Source organism: Ictidomys tridecemlineatus, unplaced genomic scaffold (genome assembly GCF_052094955.1).
Source record: "Ictidomys tridecemlineatus isolate mIctTri1 unplaced genomic scaffold, mIctTri1.hap1 Scaffold_36, whole genome shotgun sequence".
In the NCBI taxonomy this organism is placed as follows: Eukaryota; Metazoa; Chordata; class Mammalia; order Rodentia; family Sciuridae; genus Ictidomys; species Ictidomys tridecemlineatus.
In genome coordinates, this window is record NW_027522439.1 from 1549446 (window position 1) to 1568364 (window position 18919).

The following is an 18919-nucleotide window of genomic DNA, read 5'->3' on the forward strand; positions in this document are numbered from 1 at the left end:
GCTTTGCCTATCCCCAGCCTCAGGACAGGAGCCGCCTAGCGGCCCACCCCCAGAACACCCAGCTGGTAGGAGTTCGAGGTGAGGCGCCATGGCCCCGAGATCCGGTCCATCTTCTCCTCTGGCCACAAGGAGGAGCCCCATACCAGGCCGGATGGGGAGCAAGCTCGGAGTCCTCGAAAGGGACCAGGCGGGACCGGCAAGTGCTTCCAAGTGGTGGCTGGAGCACGACGGAGTCCAGACGTCCCGCCGACCTGGGGAGGACGCAGAGGCGGGGTGCCCGGAACCCTCGGACCCAGAGCCCCGCGAGCCAGTCCCAGGCAAGAAGCAAGGCTGGAGGGCGGGGAAGGTGGAGAGAGGCAGGGGGACCCTGGTCGCGCTGCTCTCCCTCCCTGGCCCACCCGGAGAGAAGCGGGGACCCGCAGGGAGAGCGGGCAAGAGCGGAGGGCGCGGGCCTGGGAGCGACAGCCGTGGAGACGCGTGGGACAGTTGGGGGGCAGTGAGGGAGAGGCCGAGTGGGGAGAGCCGGCGGGGGGCAGTGGAGCTGGCGGCGCGGAGAACGGGCGAGAGCGGAGGGAGTGGGCGAGAGGTGGGGGGAGAGCCAGATGGTGGGGGGAGAGGGCGGCCGGAGAGAGGGTGCAGGGAAGGGGTCTGGAGAGCTGGCTGCTGGGGAGTGAAGGGCGGGGGCCGCGGACCGGTGGCTTCCTTGCTGATGCCGGAGACAGTTACTGCGGGGATGGGGGCGAGTGGCAGAGGACCTAACCCTGCAGGGAAAAGTCCGTCACTGTCCGAGAGCTGGGAGCGCTGCCGGCAGCGGCTTTCTGCCGGCGCCCTGCCTAAGGAGGGCGGCCTGGGCAGGGAGACACGTGAGGGAAAGGAGAGCGGCGGGAAGAGCCATACAGCCCAGCGCCCAGGACCTTGCCGCGCCCCTCGTTTGGATTCTTCTTTGCGCACCGGGTAGTCAGCTGATTCACTCTGTCTTCACGGCCTGACGTCCTATCCTCAAAGCTGGAAGCGCTGCTTTCTAGGCAGTCTAACGCGTTGGCGCTGTCCCCAGGGAACTTTGAATTCGATTCCTTGTCTCATTCATGTACAGCTATTCTCATTGGTTTCTTTTCAATATCGCCGTTTCTTTATCGACATGGTCTTTCGTCTGCATTTATTCTCTTATTCAGTTGTTAGATCTTCTTTTAGATCATTGGACATTTTAATAATTAGTTTTTCATTATCTTTATCTGTGATTTTATCTACTTCTATAACTGTGGGATCCTTTGTTGGAGCACTGTGAAGGGGGGGGCGTGCCTGTTTCCTCATGTTTTCTGAGATCACGGACTTTCACTTCAAATGAGATGGATTTTCTTTCCTCTTTTTTTTACATGTGTCCCTTTGTTGGTATCTTTCTCTGTTTCTGATATGAGTAGATGTCCAGGAGTAGAACCTGAGCCCCTCCTTAGGGCTTGGTTGTTAGTTTAAGGTTTTTGTTTTAATATAGTAGATGAACACAATACCTTTATTTTATTTTTATGTGGTGCTAAGGATGGAACCCAGTGCCTCATACTTGACGGGCAAATGCTCTACCACTGAGCCACAACCCCAGCCCTTTTCTAGATTCTTGAGTTAAACAAAATACAGTTTTCTACAGTCACTCTACTGTGCTGGAGCACACCAGAAATTATCACTGTTATCTACTTGCAAATTAATTCCCATCTATCAACATCTCCCATCCCTTTTTCTGTACACACCATCTGATTTCAAATACTGAGATGAACTTTTTTTGGATTCCACATGAAAGTGAGATCATATGATACTTGTCTTTCTGGCTTACTTCTCTTAACATGATGACATCCATTTTCATCAATTGTGTTGCAGATGACAGGATTTTGTCCTTTATATGGATGAATAGTATTCCAGTTTGTGTTATGTATCATATTGTCTTTAAATCTGTTAATCACTTGATTGACACCTAGGTTGTTTATGTTTCTTTGCCTTTTTGAATAGTGTTACATTGAACATGGGAATGCAGATGTCTTTGACAGACTGTATTTATTTACTTTGGCTATTACTCAGTAGAGGAATTCCTGGATCATATGCTAGTTCAATTTTTAAATTTTAAGGACCTCATACTGTTTTTCCTAGTGGCCCTATTATTACCACCTATAATTAATAATTAGAAAACACCTATCATTGTGTTCATTCATTGAAGAATCTAAGAACAGGAAACTGAGATAGAAGTGGGTTTATTGCAAAAGTGAGAGAGATATAGAGAGGACTTCTCTGAGAAAAGGGGGCCTCAGAGCTGGGAATCCAGTGGGAGTTTTGGCCTGTTCTTTTGATGGTCTCTGGAATTTCTCCTTTTCTTATCTCCTCCCCTGTCTACAAACTCCTAAATATTATTTATTGGTTCCCCCTCTGTCCATGCATCTGTTTTAGTTTCCCTTTTGGATCTCTTGCTTGGGAGTGCTAATATGGAAGTGTCTATCTGATTGGGTTCCCCACTTGTGACCACCAGCACTTAGGTCAAGCAGGAAGTTGACCTCATCAGAAGACCCTCCCCACGCTCCTTTGTTTGGGCCCTGCCCAACCTCTTCCCTTGCCATCTTGCCCTGGTTGCCTAAGCCCTCCTACCTCTCCCTCACTATGAATCTACATCCTGCTAGCAATATACAGGATTCTCTTGCAGGCACTTTTTGTTTGTTTGTTTGTTTTATTGTTAACAGTTATTCTTACTGGAGTGAGATGATGTCACCTTGTGGTTGTGATGTGCATTTCAAAGATGACTGGTGATACTGAGCACAGTTTTGTGTGCCTATGGGCCATTTACTTATCACTTTTGAGAAATGTCTTCAGATTTTTTTCTCCATTTTGCAATCAGGCTATTTGTTTTCTAATTATTAAGTTCTTTGAGTTCCATATATAACCTCTTACCTGATACACAACATGCAAATATTTTCTGACATTCTGTAGGTTGTTTCTCCACTCCCAAAACTGTTGCCTTTGATGTGCAGAGGATTTTTTATTTTGATTCATCTTGTTTATCTGTTTTTGCTTTTGTTTTCTCTACTTTTAGGGTCTTGTCTAAAAAATATTTTCCCATTACAATAGCCTTAAAATATTTAAAAATAAAATTTTATTTTTTTCAATTAATCCCTGGTTCTCCTGCCTGGTAAGCAAGCATTTTACCACTGCCCATTTAAACCACTTTGAGTCGATTGTTTCTGAGTAAAGAGCCACAGGGGTCTAGTTTCATTCTTTTTCCTGTGAATTCCCTACCCTGTTTTCCCAACACCATGTATAGAAAAAAATGTCTTTTTTTTAAGAGAGAGAGAGAATTTTTTTTTTAAGATAGACACAACACAATGCCTTTATTTTTTTTATGTGGTGTTGAGAATCGAACCCGGGTCATTCCCGTGTAGGTGAGCGCTTTACTGCTGAGCCACAATCCCAGCCCCCAAACTGTCCTTTTTCTACTGTACATTCTTACACCTTTTTCAAAAATAGGCTGCTGTAGGTGTGTGGGTCGAATTCTATGCTCTCTCTTCTGTTCCATGGGTCCATGCTTCTGTTTGTAATTCAGCACCATGCTGTTCTGATTACTCCAGCTTTGTCCTGTATTTTGAAGTCAAGTCATGGAACTCCTCTTGCTTGGTTCTTTTCATGCAGGATAACTGTGACTCTTCAGGAGCTTTGTGGTTCCATAGAAATTTTAAGATTGTCTTTTCTAGTTCTGTGAAGAATGCTCTTGGTGTTTTGGTAGTGATTACATTGAATCTGCTGATCTTGTTGGGTAGAATAGACATTTGAACAATATTGGTTATCTTTTTATTTGTGTGTGTGTGTGTGTGTGTTGTTGTTGTTTTCAATTTCTTTCCTCATTACTTTATAGTTTTCATTTTAGAGATCTTTTACCTCTTTATTTTAATTTGTTCCAAGGTTTTATATTTTTTGCAGTTATTGTAAGTAGTATTGTTTCCTTGATTTCTATTTCAGATGATTTGCTATTTGTATATAACAACTCTAATAATTTTATTTTTTTGTATCTTGCAATTTTGCTAAATTCATCTATTACCACTACTAGTTTTGGGTGAAGTCCTTGGAGTTTTCTAAATGTAACATCAGTTCATCTGCAAACAGTGAGAATTTTATTCCTTTTTTCGCAGTTTGGATGCCCTTCATTTTTTCTCTTGCCTGATTGCTCTAGCAAGCACTCCCAGAATTCCATTGATTAAAAGTCGTAAAATGGGCATCATTCTTCTGTTTCAGATCTGAGAGAAAAAAACTTTCAGTGTTTATCCATTTGATATGATGCTTGCTGATGGCTTATTTGACACACCTTTTATCATGTTGAGATGTATTCCTTCTATACCTAGTTGTTCAGCATTTTCATCATGAAGAGATGTTGATTTTATCAAATGCATTTTCTACATCTATTATATCGGTTTTGTCCTTCATTCTGTTAATGTGGGATATTACATTTATTGATTAGATAGTGTTGAACCATTATTGCATCCTTGAGATGCATTCCACTTGGTCATGTTGAATAATCTTTCTAGTGGGCAATTGAATTTAGTTTGCTAGTATTTTGTTCAGGATTTTTGTATCTTTAGTCATCAAAAATATTAGCTGTGGGGCTGGGGCTGGGGCTCAGCAGTAGCACACTTGCCTGACGTGTGTGAGGCACTGGGTTCGATTCTCAGTACCACATATAAATAAATAAATAAAATAAAGTTTTATCAACAATTAAAAATATTTTTTAAAAATAGCTGTGGATTAGTTTTTGTGTGTGTTGTCAGGTTTTGGTATCATGGAATTGCTGGCTTTATCAAATGTATTTGGAAGAATTTCTTTCTCTTCTATTTTTGGGAATTACTTAAGGAGAACTAGAAACTGTTCTTCAAATATTTGGTAGAACTTTTAGCAGTAAAGCTCTCTTGTATTGGAATTTTCTTTTCTGGAAGGCTATTACTACTGATTCAATCTTGTTACTTATTATAGGTCTGCTCAGCTTTTTTATTTATTCATGATTCAATCTGGCTGGGTTAGATATATATGTGTAAGTGTTCAGGAATTTTTCCATTTATTCTAGGTTACCAAATTTTTGCAAATAATAACAAACATGGGTATCTTTGTTCCTAATAATCTCAAATGATCCTTTGTACTTTTGTGGTGTCAGTTGCAACCTTTCCCTTTTCTTGTCTGAATTTGAGTCTTCTCTCTACTTTGCCTAGTTGTCTAACTACTGACTTTTCACCTGTGTTTAGTTCTTTGAAGAACCAGCTCCTTATTTCATTACTCTCTCGTGCTCCTTTTTAGTCTCTGATTTATTATTTGTGCTCTGCTCTGAACTTATTATTTATTTCTTCCTTTCCACTAATTTTGGTTCAGGTTTGGATACTAGATATTTTTAATACACTTGATAAACAAGAGTCTCCCAGGCTTTCTTAAAAATCACAGTGGACTGGTCATTTTTCTGGCTTTTCTAGTATATCTAACCTGCCATATACAATTTTCTGAGCCACAAAGCACATGCTTCTGATTCCTTCCTTTACTACCTTTCTTCAAACTATGGATTTTTCATTTTATTCAGATTACAATATCACTTTCCAACCTAAAAAAAAGGCAATCTCCTGGGACAGTAGTGCCATCTCCTAAGAGTCAAGCTAAAAGCTATGAACCATAATTATGAACTCTTTCTAATGCAGCTGTGATCCCATCCTCACTGCACCCACCATGACTCAGCATGCACAGTCCCTTCTCCTGTGTCTGATCGTCCTCTGCCAGGCAGGCCCTTCCCTCACAGCAGGCCTGGCACCACCATTGCAAGGTGATGTGCTGCTGCGTATAGGCATTGTTCAAAGGGCAGAGGGGAAGTGGGCTATGTCCTGGGACATGAGGTTGCTGTCCCCTCCACTTCAAAGGAGGGGAACATGCTCACCTTAAACAGGTGAAGCAGAGAGCTTGGGAAGGGCCATTATTGCTCTGCCAGCTCAGCCCTTCAGAGGGATGGAGAGGAGATGCCTAAAGGGTCCTTTCTCACCAGCCCAACCCGCCTTTTTCCCTCACAGGCACTCACTCCCTTTGCTATGACTTCTAAGGCAGCACCTGGACAGCAATGGTGTACAGTCCATGCCCAGGTGGACCAGAAGAATTTTTTCTCCTATGACTGTGGCATGGACAAGGTTAACTCCTTGAGTGCCCTGGGAGGGAAAGTGAGTGCCACAGTCACCTGGGAAGAGCAGAAAACCTCACTGAGAGATATTGGGAATACACTAAAACAGAAACTAGCTGACATTAAAGCAGAAAATGACATGGCCAGAGGTATGTAAGGATAGTCCAGGGACATGAGAGAGCTGATATTGGTTGAAGGAAATTGATTGTGTGCATATAAAAAAAAAGAGTTAGATGTTGGTCCCTCTAAAAGCCCAGACATAGCTGTTTTGGAGGACAGAACACAGCCAGATTAGAAGGAAAACAGGGAAGGTGGTACTGAGTTGGACAAAGGATTTGTTAAGAAAGGAGGATGATTTCTCTCTGATGAGGGCAGGTCTGAACACCCTGGAGGGCAGGATGTGTTGTCAGCATAAATCCAACAGCTCCTGGAAGTTTGGCTTCAATGAACAGATGTGGCTCCTTTTTGACTCAGACAACAGAAAGTGGAGAGAGATACATCCTGGGTCCAACTGGATGAAAAAAATGTGGGAAAATGACAAGGAGGTGACCGAGTTGTTGCACAGGTCCTCGATAGGTGACTGTAGAACCTGGATTCAGAACTTGAAGGAATGGGAGGCGGAGTTGGAGCCAACAGGTAACTGGCAGGAGGGGGAAGAAGTGGGATTCACATGAGATGCTGCTACGTGTGTGTGTGTGTGTGTGTGTGTGTGTGTGTGTGTGTGTGTACAATCCATCAAGCATGAGTCAGACCTGGGTTAACATTCATAGTTATAGTCTTCCTATCTTTTTCCCTTCTCACCTCCTAATGCCTCTTTTTTAGTGCACATTCTTTGGGTCTGACATGTGCTCGTCTCTTTTTGGAAATTCCTCTAAATCACTTCACATGTCAGCTTCTCCACCACCATCCTCATGGGTCTCCTCATATTCTGCCACCAGGAAGGATGAGTTGTATGGTCACCCAGGCTTCTCCCATTAGCTATATGAGCCCCTTAAAGACATGGCCTGTTTCCTGTCTCCCTCACTTCTCAGTACCTGTCACAGCAGCTGCCACATAGCAGAGATCTGCCTTCCTGAATGACTTGGGGCAGCAGGATCTAAGCAGATATGTCCTCATATTTTGGTCTGAAGAAGGGCTAACACTCTTGTGTTTTCATTTCAGGACCTTCAACCACCACCCCAGACACAGTCACTGAGAAGTCCTCAGCCAGTACCTTTAATCACTGGAATTCAGTACCTTTAATCACTAGAATCCTCATCATAGGATGCATCATAATTTTTTTCTGACAGGTATTGTAGGCAGATTGAAGAGAGGGATGGGGGCGATGGGGGAGCAATGAGGACAGGCAAGTAAATTCCCAAGATCCTAGTCTGTACCTTGACTGGTCCTTCCCATTCTGAGGTGAGACAGAAGAATCAGGCCTCCAGTCACTGGAAGCAATAGCTTGACCATGCTCAGCCCTGAGTTCTGAGAAATCCTCCCTGTCAGGGCCCAAGGGAAAGAGGAGTGGCCATACCAAGGTCGCCTGTGGATTCTAAAGGGTTTTAGCTTATGCAGGTCTGATTCAGACCAGATTTCTATAAGAGGGACACAGTGGGGCATGGTGTGGAGATAACAGGAACACAGGAAGGAAATACCCAATCCTGAAAGATGGCAGCATGGTATCTCCATTCAGTGTGTACAGAGAAAGGGACTTCATACCCACAGTCAAAGAAGAGGGTCCTGGGACCTCGGTCCTGGCTCAGTGGTAGAGTGCTTGCTTAGCATGTGTTAGGCACTGAGTTTAAACTTAAAATAAAGGTATTATGTTCATATATAAAAGAGAGCGAGAGAGAGGGTCCTATGGCTAATGCCAGGGTAAGGCACAGGGAAGGCCTTTCCCAGCCCAACCTGGAAGGCTGGAGTTCAGGGCTGCATTCCCACAGGAGGCTCATTTCCAGAAGCTGAGTTGAAAACAGAGTGGAGTCTGTTCAGGATGAAGGCAGAGGATGCCAGTTCTCTGGGGACTCCTACAACACCAGGATTGGGCTGTGGCCCTGGAACCCAGCCTCCTGCAGACTCCAGATCCTGAGCCAGCTCAGCAGCCCCTGCCTTGAGCAGAGCCTCTGCAGAGACTGGTGGGGCTGAGCAGCTGCTGGGGTCTGATGCTCCAGCTGACTTAACCAGAGTGGAGGGAGTAGGCAGGGCCAGTCACTTTTAGAGCTCTGCTGCTCCCAGGTAAGGAGAGGTTGAGGGAGAAGGGGAAGAAACATGTCATCTGCAACCCCACCCAAAGTCTGGGAACTAGGTTCCATATCCCCTCTCTTTGGCCGGACTCTCCGCATCCCCAGGTCCTATGGACCCTCCTATCGGGGGAGGAGCAGACTTCCAGTCAGGGAGCAGATCCAGTCATTAGGGCTTCAGTCCTGAGACCAAAGCCTATAGCAGGGCAGGAACTGATTCTGGCCTGTGGGAAAGAAGGGAGGAGGGTGATAGAGGCTGTTGGATCCTTGGGTAATGGATGGAGGGAAATACATATCACAAGGTGAGCACCCAGAAGAATTGAGATAGAATTTCTTCAGAGAGTCGAAGTAACACCTGTTTCTTTTCTAAAGGTGCTCCCAAGAAACTTCTGAAAATGTGATTCAGTTAAATAACTGGCCTTAACGGTCTTCTGCCCGTCTACTCCCTGCTCTTCCTCCATAGAGCAGATGAAGATTGAAGTACAAATCCAGAGGCCTCCAGTACGTCATCATGTATTCTAACTTAGCCTACAGCTCTCCGTTCATATCCAGCATGGGCAAGGTACCCATGGGAGAGATGGGCTGGCTGTGAAATAAAAACTGTGAAAGTAATCTATCAAGAAATAAATACAAAATGGCAAGAATCATATTTTCAAAGCAAGGCATGAACTGTTGGTAAAGTGCTTCCCTTGCACAAGGTTCCCGGTTCAATCCCTAACACCATACACACACAAAAAATTATATACTTCATATTGTTAACTTTTAAATAAGCCAGTGTGTCTTAATTGTCTTTTTGAAATATAGTTTACTTCTCAGTGTAGAGAGTAACGTAAAATTTTATAACGTATTTATTTAAATATAAAATATTAAATAACACCATTAATTTCCAATTGATTTGTTATTATTATATAGTTTAAGAGCTATTGTTGTAGAAACTTTTGTTTGAAGAACATCAGCTTAGTAAAATGTTCTTTTAAATCTTGTACTTTAATGACGTGTATATTTGGGAAATAAAGATACAATTAATATGTTATTAATAATTATCATAATTACACTGATTTTTTTTATATTAACCAAGTTTAGCTTTTAAAGAAAAATTTGAAATATAGAATGTAATGTGGTACTTTTAAAATAACAGTTATTGTTTAAACAAAATTTTATATACCTTAAATCCTTTAAAACTAGTTTTTTTTAAATAATAAAACTCAACAGACATAAAAAATTATTTTATTGGAATGAGAGTAGATTAATGTTTTCAGTATTTCTTATTTCTTTTATCCTTTAGTTAGAATGCCCAAGTAATAAAGGTCTGTGAAAAGATCTTATCTATATTGGTAAATAGGCCTCATGTCAGAAACTTAGCAGGATTTAAAGAGTAAAAATCTTTCAATAACTTCAGCTGATTGTGTTAATTTCATGTAACCAATTTAGCTATATGTAAACATTTTGAAAATTATTTTGTACATATTTTGTTTTAATTTACTGAGACATTTATAGCCTTTTACTTTACTGGGTGAAATTTTTCTTAAACCTTTCTATATAAATCACACCTGATAGAAGTTTAACTCCCAGCCCCTTGGTTCTCATGAGGACATAAAAAATAAAGGAAGTTTAGATCTTATTTTATATTAACCAAATTACAAACACATCTAAAGTTTAAGTATATTTTAGTTAATAGGATCTGATGTTTTTATATTTAGTAGATGATATTTTAGCATCCAATGGATGACATTCTAGCACTCTAACCTTGCAAATCAATAAGTACCTCTTTTAATAAAGACATATAATTACTCCCCTTTACCTTAAATGTATTTATTCTTAACTGTAAGATACAAGACATCAAACAAATGTAGATAACAGTATTAATTATCTTTTTCCTGTTAAAGAAAATTGTTAGAAGCAAATAGATATAAATTTTAAATATCATAGGGATTAACAACTTTATTATTATTATTATTATTATTTTAATATCTGTATTTTATTTATTTATTGTGGTGCTGAGGATTGAACCGAGCGCCTCACATGTGCTAGGGGAGCATTCTGTCTCTGAACCCCAACTTAATTATTTAACCAGCTGGAAAATTTTGAATTAATAATTTTAAAGATATCTTTATTTTTATCTCTCTACCCTATTTCAATTGAAACTTTTTAAATCAAGTGAATTAAAGCTATTTGGGCCCATTTTATGTTAATTTTAAAATATGAGCATGCTTATTGATTTATAAGTCAATTTTAATATCATGTAACATAGACATAAGCATTATGTACACACATTTACAAATCAGAAAAATAAAAGAATTTTTATAACTTTCTGTAAGTGGAGCTCCAAAGGTAGTATGGAGTGGTACAAATACTTATCAAAGCTTTTATTTGATTTAACCTGTTTAGGAATTACATTAGAACCAATAAAACATTTATATGATTTAATTACAAGGCAGGCCTGCTTGGATGGATAAGCCACATTGAAATCTGACAATTATGAGAACACTGACATAAATTATTTCAGATTGCCAGCTTCTTGTTCTAATAATTTTCAGACCTACTGTTAGCATCATCCCTAACAAACATAATAATCCATTAAAATAATCCATTAAAAAGCATAATTTAAATGTTCTTTATTAACTTTGGAATTTTTCTCATTTAACTTTGGCTATCGACATTTTAGTTGTTAAGAAAATGAGAGGGTTCCTGTCCTGAAGGCTATTGATGAAGCAATGAATTGTAGCTCGTTAGCTTTAGAGGGATTCAGATTTTGAGTAGAGGATCACCATAGTGTAATGGTTACCATGCCCATCTCACAAGGGTGAAGGTCACCAAAAACTATGAAAGTAATATATCAAGAAGTAAAGTCAAAAAGGCAAAGGTTATATATTTTTCAAAGGTAGGTGTGACCCATTGAGCTGATCAAAGGGGTCTGACTTCTAACAAAGAATAGGCCCATGCTTGTCTTATTTATCATGGTACAGATCAAGGGGGTCAGTAGATAGTTTTCAATGTGGTAGGAGGGTTGTTTTGGTGCTTGTTTCTTGGTGTTGCAAGGATCTTGAAGGAAATAGGTTGTTTGGTCCTAAAGCTGTGAGCCAAGACAAGGGCCAGCATGATCTGGGCTTTCTTGAACTGGGGAATTTCACCCAGGAGTTCCCAGAAAAGTGGCTTCTGTGCCTTAATGGCTCAAACAAACCCCTAATTTATATATGGTTCTTTTGCTTACTCACATCCAGTCAGGATTTAGAAGACCCTCAGGTATTTCACTTTTAGGGACACAATGGGCCTATACCCTCTTTTGCAAGAGATGGATTATTCTGATAGCTGCTTTCCCTCTCCTGTCCATTGCAGCAGCCACACCCACTTTTTCTTTGCCACCTATTGATCCCCGATACCCCAGGATATGATGACCCTCATGAAGATCCTGTAACTTCAACTTTGAGCTTTTTTTCAAAAGACATTTATTCAGCGTCATGATCAGACTATTACATTTAGCAATCAACAGCCCGGGTGCCAAAAACAAAGTAGATTAATACCCTTGTGGAATGCTTTGAACTTTTCACAGAACAGAAACTAAAAATAACCTGTTATACAATTAGTCGCAAGTACAGCCCTTGAGTTTTTTGCCCATACATATGAGTATTGTCTTAACCATGTCTTCTTTGTAGCAGCTAGGCCCTGCCAACACTGCTTGGCTGAGTTCACATATCTATTGTAACCTTTAGCTTCCCTGTCACTTCTCTGGCTCTCCTCTCCTGCTAAGCTTTGTTTCCTGGCAGTATTAAAACCTTCTGCCACTGCCATGGCTACTGCTGCTGCTGCTGGAACCACCATTACAATCATGGTTTCATGATTTGGCAAATATTGGCCTCTACCACCATAAGGTCCAGAGCTTCTGCCTCCAAAGTTTCCACCCTTCATGGGTCCAAAATTTGATGACTGATTGTTATAACTCCCAGAATCATTGTAGCTTCCACCATCTCTAAAATTGCTTCCATCATTACCAAATCCATTGTAGCCATCCCCACTGCCACCATGTCCACCACCATCATGGCTGCCACCACAGTCACCATGACCACTGAAGTTCCCTCCATGACCAAAATTGTCATTTCCATCAAGACCACCTCCACGACCACCACCAGTTTCCAGAACCACTTTGACCTCTTTGGCTAGATGAGGCACTAGCCACCTCTTGCTTTGACAGGGCTTTTCTCACTTCACAGTTGTGGCCATTCACAGTATGGTATTTTTGAATGACAATCTCATCCACAGAGTCATGGCCATCAAAGTTACAAAAGCAAAGCCCCCTTTTTTTCCACTGCCTTGGTCAGTCATGATTTCAATAACTTAGATTTTCCCATATTGTTCAAAATAATCTCGTAGGTGATGTTCTTCAGTGACTTCTTTAATGCCACCAACAAAGATCTTTTTCACAGTTCAGTGGGCCCCCAGTCTTTGAGAATCTTCTCTTGAGACAGCTCTCTTTGGTTCCACAACTTTTTTATCTACCTTGTGTGGTCTTGCATTCATGGCTGCATCCACTTCCTCCACAGTGGCACAAGTGACAAACCCAAAGCCTCTAGAGCGCTTGGTGTTTGGGTGTCTCACAATCACACAGTCCGTGAGTGCTCCCCATTGCTCAAAATGGCTTCTAAGACTTTCATCAGTTGTTTCAAAGCTCAGCCCTCCAATGAATAGATTCCACAGCTGTTCGGGCTCTTTAGGGGACACTGATTTAGACATGATGGCAGCAGGAAAAGAGACTTTAACGATGCTTTCTATGCTGCATCCGCGGGCAGAAAAGCCAACTTTGAGCTTTTTTATTGTGATTTGTGATAGTTCAGTTCTGCACTTTTCGTTAATGTGATAAGCCATGTCCTTCGCTAACCTGTGGAAATATACACTTAGCCTCTGGCTATTGGAACAAGAAATCTCAACAGTTTCCATCTTGGTTTGTGTAACCAAATATTTCTACACACCTTGAGTTGACCTTTGTTATCGTTTAGAACTGGGGTGTCCCCCAAAGATCCATGTATTGACTATGGTGCTATTGAGAAGTGAGGAAAACTTTATGAGGACAGGAGCTGGGTCACTCTCTGAAGGGCTCTTTGTGTCCCAGGCCCTTTCCTCCCTCTCTTTCCTCTCTTCTCTGTCTCTCTTCCCCCCCTCGTCTCTACTTTCAAAAAGAATAAATTATTTATCATTGCTACCATAAAGGGAGCAGTCTCTTTTGCCACAGATCCTACTGCTAGGATATTCTTCCCTACCTCAGACCCTAAAGCAATACAGTCAACCAAACTTGGACTAAAATTTCTGAAACAGTGAGGCAGAAACTAATCTTTCCTCCTTTAGTTTACTGTCTTCAGTAGTTTCCTCACAGTGATGGAAAGCTAACAACCTTGATGGTGCAAGCAATATTGTTTGTAAAATACCATGGCAGACTTTATTTTTAACTTCAGGGACTCTCTTTATATGTTTTGTTGTACTTAAATAAACATCTATGTTTTTTAAACAATTTTTAATGAATTGACAATTTTTTAAATGCAATGAATGTGGTGGTTAATTTTATATGTCAACACACTGCCTAAGGAATACCCTGATAGCTGGTAAAACATTATTTCTGGGTGGTGTTCTGACAGTGATTCTGGCAAAGATTTGCTCTCAAAGCAGTAGACTGAGCAAAGTCTCCCTTCTTAGTAAAAGCAGGCATCATCCAGTCCTTTTAGGGGCTCATCAAAACCAAAAGTCATAGTAAGGGCAAATTCCTCTGCATGATCTGAGATGTCCATCTTTCCTGGTTCTGGGATATGAAAAACCTTCACTTTTTCTCAGTCTCCATGACTCAGATCAGGACTTAAACTATCAGCCCTCAGTCCCAGGTCTTTGGTTCAAACCAAATTATACCCCTTGCTTTCTTGATTCTCCTGCCTGCAGACAAACACTAAAATTTCTTGGCTCCATAACTCATAAGCCAATTTCTACAATAAGTCTTTTGGTTCTGATTCCCTGCAGAACTCTGACCAAAAAGTCTTGGTAGAGAATGAATGATATTTTATATTTCCTTTATATTGTAGAGTAAAAACAAAACAAAACAAAACAAAAACCAGTGATTCTGCTAAATTGGTTCATATAAGTAGAATGGAAGGATCACTCTTAACAGGTAGTCTAGATTGCAATCTCAAACATTTTGCTGGCTCAAAACAAATGTTCTTGTGCTTAAGGTATGAAATTTTACCCCAGTGAACTTCACCCTTGATAGTGATTTTTTGTTGTTGTTGTTTTAACCGCAAAAACCTCAACCTGACCTCACTTTCAATTACTAGTCCTGCTGCTTCCACCCGCACCCAGAGGTCCATTGCCAAGTTGCCTGCAGATTTGATTGCACATAGCCATCTCCATCTTGAGACACTGGCCAGTGCCTGGGGGATGGGGGGCAGGATGCTTGCAGGTTTGCTGCCACCACCACCTCACCTCGTGGTGCAGCCAACTCTGTCTGGGGACACCAGCCAAGACCTAGATGTCCTATGCCAGGGTGCCTAGTGTTTGGCTGCCCTAAGGTCCTCCTGCTGGGAGTGCTGGTGGCCACCATCTTGCCAATTCTTTGCAGGGTCCCTCCTTTGAGCACATCCCTCATGGTCTTTCTGCAAGGTGAAATGGTGTTCAGATTCTGGGACTGCAACATGGCTGAGCCTGGGGTATCTTACATCCTTATCTGTCAGATAGTGAGTGGGTCTGCATGGGTCATTCATGTCCAGGCAATCCTGTGAAACTTCACAGACTAGGGGCATTTTGCCTGGGGGAAGCATTGGTTGGAAATGCTGAAGAGAGCCAAGTTTCCCAGCACCACTAGTCCTGAAGTGTCCAGCGACAGATGGAGCTGGTCAGAAGGTTGTAAGAGGGTGTGAGAGCATCTTGCTATCAACTTGCCCAGCCAACCAGTCTGGCCCCCACCAGACTGGAGCTATCATCAAACTCTAGATAATCCCACCTATCACAACTCTAAATGATCTCAAGTCTAGCCTATTTTGCAGCCATTCTAACATGTAGTAAGGTGGGATGCAGACTCTTATTTCAGGTAAGATGGGGATCCTGACAAAAAAACACAATACAACATTACATCTGAAACATAAATTAAACAAAGACTAAGAGAAATTTTAACTTTCTTTTTGTGAAAAAAGCAGCAAAATGCATCCCTGTTTTACAATTTCACCTTTAAACAGATCAGACTCTCATTATTAGCTTCCAAAAATGTATTTAAATTCCAATTCCAATGTGAAGATTAACACCAAATTATATATATAACTTATTCAAAATGTTACTTGATACAGCTATAAAACCTCAAATTACATGAATAAATACCAACCAAATTTGTTATTTTTATACAAATAAGAGATTTTGCTACACATAATTTTAGTTTGGAGAACACTAACTTTGCAAAGCTTTGCATTCAACTAAGTTTAACTTTAAAGTGCAATTTAGAATCCAGAGTGTATAGTAACAGTAATCACAGGTCTGTATGGATTAACAAAATCAATAGCCTTAAGTTTCTTATACATTTAGGAAACAGGGTTAATGATAAGAAATTGACTTACTCAAAGCAAACATATATAAGACAGGTCTTCAATTGAGAGCATGGTCCTTCAATGTCAGATACAATGTATAAAAGAGAGCACTTAGTGTTTATCTTGCCAGTAAACTTGCATATACTTTCATTTTATAAACTTTTAAAAAATATTTTTCAGTTGTAAGTAGACACAATACCTTTATTTTGTTTGTTTATTTATTTGTTTCTTTGTTTTTATGTGGTGCTCAGGAAAGAACCCAGGGTCTCTGTTCTACTGCTAAGCTACAACCCCAGCTCCTCATTTTATAAATTTTTACATAATACTTATACAAGGCTTAGATAGCCATAGTTCTCAGTATATGTGACTAGGTATAATGAATACATTATACCTAGTCACATATACTTAGGGTGACATCTATATTGGTAGGTTTAAGTAACAGTTGTTTGATTAACAAGTTACAAAGTAATTATTTCAGACTTTCAAAAAGATACAAACCTTAATTACTTTAAGACTTAGTTTCCACAAGCCCAACAAATAGAATAAAATTATCTTGATAGATAAATTATAGCCAAATTAAACAAACACACACCTTCCCCTTCCCCAAACTTTCTGTAACTTACTTAGACATTCACAACTTTACATCCTTAGTTTTGTCACCTTTAATCTGGGACGTTAGCACAAGAATATTACTTTACCAGACAAAATATTTTCTCATTCAGAAACATTTCTCTTACCTTCTAATTTTCCATACTAAAAAATGTATTTCTATACCTGTAATTTTCTTTTATCTTTACTATTTTGGGAACCTTTTTAAAATTCATATTCTGAAACAATCCTTATGAATGTTATCTGTGCATTTAATTTACATAACAAATTTCATCCCAGGAGAGGGTTGGACAATCCAACATATACAATAATTATGATTTAATCTTTTTCTCCTATGTTGCTTTCAATGACATTTTTGAGCCTGACCTGTCTCCATGAACACTATCACAATGCCATCAACTTTAAGTGAGTTCCCCACTGTCACTTGTACCCAGAGGCTCCATTTGGGCCTTTTCTTATACTAGCAGACTGATATGCAATGCAAGAAGCCCTTTCCATTTTTCTCTTTAGGAATTCTTGAAGATCCCTTTGCAGAGGCTGCCTATGAAACACAGGTTGTCCTTAGTTTCTGTCTTTTTCTTTTCTGGGTGCAGTTATTTGTCCTGCCAGACTCCCCAGGCTTTTAGTTTATGGGATAGTGTTGTAGCAAGAACACTGCTTTGTCCCAGTGATGAATTTGCCCTGGCCAAATGGAGTGTCCTGTCAGATCTTAACAGTGGAGACTATTCCTGTCCCCAAGTCATAAACTGACAGAGCTGGGACCTACTATCACATCCTTTGTAGCCAGCGACCTCCACCCCCCCACACACACCAGAACAAAAGGGGCAGAAAGGCAGGACAGAGTCCAGGCTTTCTTTGGCTATTGTTCTAGAGCCCAGGCAGTTTTCTGTGATTTTCCCCCAGGTTTAGGGCTGGTGTCCATGACCCACAGTGAGATGACCTGCAGCTGACCGGGGCCAGGATGAGGAACAGTGCTAGGAGTTCCAGCTCTGGGTTTAAAGACTGAAATCTTTTGACCCTTTCCTCTGGTGTCTTGCTATCCTTGCACACCAGCAGCAACACCTTTGGCACCTTCTGCTTAGTTCCTGATGGTTGAGAACCCTGATCTTCTTAAGTGCCTGCCCATACGGGATCCTTCATATTCTTTACTCCTGATAGGCCTACTTCAACTTCTGAATTGTATAATAATCCAGAAAAACCATTCAAAGGTAAGACTGTGTTGCAGTAAACTGTCTTTCTCTTAGACAGGTTTATACCTATTCATGGTGAAAGAAAAGTAATCACTACACTCGGAGCAATCAAGGGATCTTTATTGCAGCAGTGTCTGATTGACTCGGAGAAAAAGAGGAGAGAGAGAGGGCCCAGCAGGAGAAGGTTTTTAATAGCTCTTTACTGTGCTAGCTGCCTTGTTGGTGTACAGTGATTGGGTCACACTGTAGTTGATAAGGGTGTCATCTTCTGCCTTCAAGCAGATTGGGCATGGGCTAGGTGTGGGTTTCAAATTAAAAAACAACAAGAGGAAGTAAAGGGAAAAGGTGCAAAATAATCATCCCAAAAGGAAGGGCTAATGAAGGGTGGGAACCAGACAGGTGAGCGCTGAGTGTTCAGCCTGCCCCATAGCTAAAATTTGTTCAGCCTGCTCTGCAACTAACAGTACTTCCTTATATGTGAAAGGCACTGGGTTTGACATTTAGCACCACATAATACTAAATAAGATAAAGGTATTGTGTCCATCTACAACTATAAAAACTTATTTTAAAAAATGTAAAACCACAGAATGGTGCTGTAATTTGGTGGCAGAGCACTTGCCTAGCATGTGCAAGGCACCGGTTTTCATACTTAGCATCACATAAAAATAAAATAATTTTAAAAAGTAAAACTATGAAAATGGTATTACCTAATATTTTCCATAAGGTTAGTCCACTATTCAAGTTTGTCTGAAACATGAATACTGTTCAGTCTTACTGTGTGCACATTCATCATAGCCCAGGAATGGAACTTACTTGAACGGGAAATTATAACTCACTGAGAACACTGAGGACTGTCTTTATCCTGGCTCTCTGCCCACACCCAGCACTCCCATTTTCCTGTTTCCAGGTTTCTTCTCTTCCTCTAAGTCCAAGATTCACTCCACTTAGCTGAACACTAGAATTCTTGTCTCTGTTAAAGTTAGGCAGAAAATCATTCAGTACTTGAAGCTACCAAACATGAATGGCAATACAAGAGTGGCACCCAGTCTGAAGCAAGGGATGGTGATCAGAAAAACATGGAAAGGACCAGACATTGAAGGGAGGTTTATAACCAATTATTTTAATTTCTGACTGTAAAATTGATTCATACTGATCACACACCATTTGAAAAGTAAGAATACATAAATA

General features: G+C 40.8%; 1 long non-coding RNA gene and 1 pseudogene across 2 annotated transcripts; one reads left to right on the forward strand and one right to left on the reverse strand.

Moving 5' to 3' along the window:
* Positions 1–150: 150 nt before the first annotated feature.
* Positions 151–9029, forward strand: LOC144373334 (uncharacterized). 2 transcript variants are annotated; one of them, XR_013433053.1, is made up of 3 exons: positions 151–317; positions 7325–7452; positions 8758–9029. It is a non-coding gene; the product is annotated as an uncharacterized LOC144373334 (long non-coding RNA). The 2 variants fall into 2 exon arrangements; XR_013433054.1 differs by lacking the exon at positions 151–317 and adding an exon at positions 4658–6799.
* A 3061-nt stretch (positions 9030–12090) lies between these two features.
* Positions 12091–13126, reverse strand: LOC144373335 (heterogeneous nuclear ribonucleoprotein A1-like; annotated as a pseudogene).
* Between the last annotated feature and the right edge of the window lie 5793 nt (positions 13127–18919).